Raw genomic sequence first — 4816 nt, 5'->3', positions numbered from 1 at the left:
ATGGGATAATACTCACCGCCACAGATTAATGACCATCATTACCGTCTTGGAATAGATACAAGCACATCGAGCTTCATCCGATCAGCTGGATGAATTTCACCTTGAAGGGGCCCAATCCAAAAGTTCCGGAGGTCATCTCCTGGAACTCTCAAGAACAAGGCCCATCTTACATGCAAACTCTGCTACTGCGCAAACATAGGTTGCAATTAAAGAGAAATTGCAAGGCCATCACAATGGCCTGAAGCCAATGCTCCGACTAAGTCAATTTTCTCTTTGCAATCACCATGCTGCCGTTCACAGAGAGATCTCCCCATTCACTTGTGACGCAATGCACAATCCAAGGGCTAGACGCGAGCTCGCCCTTGAAAGGCCACTTTCAAGGGCATCCCCCGATGACACATTGGAACAACAACCACTGTTGAACCATTTCCCAATGTTGTGCCGATCGAGTTGGCACAGAGCCGCTAGACGAGGGCTCCCGTTTTAGATCGAGTTTTAAAATCACCAAGAAGACGCGGTGAGGGCTGGCAACCACTGCCAAACCTTTTTTCGAAATTGCGCCAGCTAAGTGACTAGAAAACATGCTTTACGTGATAGGCACGCAAAAATTTTTTCTAGAGCGCAAAGCACCCACCTCATGGCCAGAGACAAGGGCTCGCCATTAGATCAACTTCAAAATTGCTGAACAGACGCGCTGTAGAATGGCAACCGCTGCCAAGTCTCTTTCATAGTTGCGTCGGTCGAGTGATCAAAGAAGGTGATCTAAGAGAGGGTCCAAGCATAGGCATTCGTCAGGGGATTCGCGCTGATGGCATAAATTTATGCAATACTCGAGCAACACCGGACGGAGGTGCTAGACGAGGGCTCCCATTTTAGATCGAGTTTTAAAATCACCGAGTAGACGCAGTGAGGGCTGGCAACCGCTGCCAAACCTTTTTCCGAAATTGCACCATCTGAGTGACAAGAAAACATGATCTAAAGGAGAGTCTAGGAATAGCACCCTCGAGGGTGGGCTTCATGCCCCTCTAATTGATTCAACATCGGCGTCCACCGTTTCAAAATCTGAAAATATCCATCCGCCCTGACAGCAGCGTTGAATCAATGAGGGGGGTACGGGAGAGGCTCGCGGCAACCACCTCTCCCATTGTAGCCACGATAGGCATGCAAAAAATTTTTCTAGAGCGCCAAGCACCCACCTCATGGCTAGAGACAAGGGCTCGCCATTAGATCAACTTCGAAATCGCTGAACAGACGCGCTGTAGAATGGCAACCGCTGCCAAGTCTCTTCCGTAGTTGCGTCGGTCGAGTGATCGAACAAGGTGATCTAAGAGAGGGTCCAAGCGTAGGCATTCGTTGGGGGATTCGCGCCGATGGCATAAATTTATGCAATACCCGAGCAACACCGGACGGAGGTGCTAGACGAGGGCTCTCATTTTAGATCGAGTTTTAAAATCACCGAGTAGACGCGGTGAGGGGCTGGCAACCACTGCCAAACCTTTTTTCAAAATTGTGCCAGCTGAGTGAAGAGAAAACATGATCTAAAGGAGAGTCCAAGAATAGCACCCTTGAGGGTGGGCTTCATGCCCCTCTAATTGATTCAACGTCGGCGTCCACCGTTTCAAAATCTGACATATCCATCTGCCCTGACAGCGGCGTTGAATCAATGAGCTGGGCACGAGAGAGGCTCGCGGCAACCACCTCCCCCATTGTAGCCGCAATAGGCTCGCAAAAAATATTGCTAGAGCGCCAAGTACCCACCTCATGGCTATCGACAACGGCTCGCCATTAGATCAACTTCGAAATCGCAGAACGGACGCGGTGTAGAATGGCAACCGCTACCAAGTCTCTTTCGTAATTACGTCGGTCAAGTGATCGAAGAAGGTGATCTAAGAGAGGGTCCAAGCGTGTAGGCATTTGTTGGGGGATTCACGCCGATGGCAAAAATTTGTGCAATACCCAAGCAACACCGGACGGAGGTGCAAGACGAGGGCTCGCGTTTTAGATCGAGTTTTAAAATCACCGAGTAGACGCGGTGAGGGGCTGGTAACCGCTGCCAAACCTTTTTCAAAAATTGTGCCAGCTGAGTGACAAGAATACATGATCTAAAGGAGAGTCCAGGAATAGCACCCTCGAGGGTGGGCTTCATGCCCCTCTAATTGATTCAACGTCGGCGTCCACCATTTCAAAATCTGACATTTCCATCCACCCTGACAGCGGCGTTGAATCAATGAGGGGGGGCATGGGAGAGGCTCGTGGAAACCACCTCTCCTGTTGTAGCTGTGATAGGAACGCAAAAAATTTTGCTAGAGCGCAAAGCACCCACCTCATGGCTAGAGACAAGGGCTCGCCATTAGATCAACTTCGAAATCGCTGAACAGACACGGTGTAGAATGGCAACCGCTGCCAAGTCTCTTCCATAGTTGCGTCGGTCGAGTGATCGAACAAGGTGATCTAAGAGAGGGTCCAAGCATAGGCATTCGTTGGGGGATTCGCGCCGATGGGATAAATTTATGCAATACCCGAGCAACATCGGACGGAGGTGCTAGATGAGGGCTCCCATTTTAGATTGAGTTTTAAAATCACCAAGTAGACGTGGTGAGGGCTGGCAACCGCTGCCAAACCTTTTTTTGAAATTGTGCCAGCTGAGTGACAAGAAAACATGATCTAAAGGAGAGTCCAGGAATAGCACCCTCAAGGGTGGGCTTCATGCCCCTCTAATTGATTCAATGTCAGCATCCACCGTTTCAAAATCTGACATATCCATCTGCCCTGACAGCGGCATTGAATCAATGAGGGGGGCACGGGAGAGGCTCGCAGCAACCACCTCTCCCCTTGTAGCCGCAATAGGCACGCAAAAAATTTTTCTAGAGCGCCAAGCACCCACCTCATGGCTAGAGACAAGGGCTCGCCATTAGATCAACTTTGAAATCGCTGAACAGACGCGCTATAGAATGGCAACCGCTGCCAAGTCTCTTCCGTAGTTGCGTCGGTCGAGTGATCAAAGAAGGTGATCTAAGAGAGGGTCCAAGCATAGGAATTCCTTGGGGGATTCATGCCGATAGCATAAATTTATGCAATACCCGAGCAACATCGGACGGAGGTGCTAGATGAGGGCTCCCATTTTAGATCAAGTTTTAAAATCACCGAGTAGACGCGGTGAGGGCTGGCAACCGCTGCCAAACCTTTTTCTGAAATTGCGCCAGCTGAGTGACAAGAAAACATGATCTAAAGGAGAGTCTAGGAATAGCACCCTCGAGGGTGGGCTTCATGCCCCTCTAATTGATTCAACGTCGGCGTCCACCTTTTTTCAAAATCTGACATATCCATCCACCCTGACAGCGGCGTTGAATCAATGAGTGGGGCACGGGAGAGGCTCGCGGCAACCACCTCTCCCATTGTAGCCGCGATAGGCACGCAAAAAATTTTGCTAGAGCGCCAAGCACCCACCTCATGGCTAGAGACAAGGGCTCGCCATTAGATCAACTTCGAAATCACTGAACAGACGCGCTGAAGAATGGCAACCGCTGCCAAGTCTCTTCCGTAGTTGCGTCGGTCGAGTGATCGAAGAAGGTGATCTAAGAGAGGGTCCAAACGTAGGCATTCATTGGGGGATTCGCATCGATGGCATAATTTTATGCAATACCCGAGCAACACCAGACGGTAGACGAGGGCTCCCGTTTTAGATCGAGTTTGAAAATCACCAAGTAGACGCGGTGAGGGATGGAAACCGCTGCCAAACCTTTTTCCGAAATTGTGCCAGCTGAGTGACAAGAAAACATGATCTAAAGGAGAGTCGAGGAATAGCACATCCGAGGTGGGCTTCATGCCCCTCTAATTGATTCAACGTCGGCGTCCATCGTTTCAAAATCTGACATATCCATCCGCCTTGACACCGGCGTTGAATCAATGAGGGGGGCATGGGAGAGGCTCGCGGCAACCACCTCTCCTATATAAGCTATTAGTGCGAGGCTCGCTCTGCTTTAGAAATTAGCGAACACAACGACATCCGCCTTAAAAATCCAAATCCTTTAAAATTCCTACCAAACAGCCATTCACGACCCAATTTTTTATGAGGTCGGCAGAGGAGCAAAAGATTGTCATCGGTTAGGAGATGTGAGTTCATGGAGCCGAGGGACTAAAATGGTCATCGAGCTCATCCGATCAACTAGATGAATTTCACCTTGAAGGGGCCCAATCCAAAAGTTCCGGAGGTCATCTCCTGGAACTCTCGAGAACAAGGCCCATCTTACATGCAAACTCTGCTACTGTGCAAACATAGGTTGCAATTAAAGAGAAATTGCGAGGCCGTCACAATGGCCCGAGGCCAATGGCTCCGACTAAGTCAATTTTCTCTTACAATCACCATGCTGCCGTTCATAGAGAGATCTCCCCATTCACTTGTGACGCGATGCACAATCCAAGGTCTAGACGCGAGACTGCCCTTGAAAGAAAGACCACTTTCCAAGACATCCGCCGATGACACATTGGAACGTCAACCGCTGTCGAACCACTCCCAATGTTGTGCCGATCGAGTTGGCACAGAGGCAACCTTAGGGAGCTCCCGCGTAGCAATTAGGATGTGCTTTCATGCCCATCTCTCACAAAAACCAATGTTAGCTGTGGAAAAATTTGGAATCCAAGGGCTCGCATCCATCGATATCGTCGGCACTAGGTCTATATATTCAAAGGCCACGGAGAGGTTTCGATAAGAGAAGCTCCCCTGCTCGCTCGCACAAACATATCCCAAATTCTAGACACAAGCTCCCGCCCTTAGCATCGCTCTCCAGATCACCGCAATGACACATTGGAATGACAA

This window comes from Cupressus sempervirens, chromosome 2 (genome assembly GCF_028749045.1).
Source record: "Cupressus sempervirens isolate cs-2001-9-10 chromosome 2, ASM2874904v1, whole genome shotgun sequence".
NCBI lineage: Eukaryota > Viridiplantae > Streptophyta > Pinopsida > Cupressales > Cupressaceae > Cupressus > Cupressus sempervirens.
Note: the sequence above shows the minus strand (reverse complement) of the source record.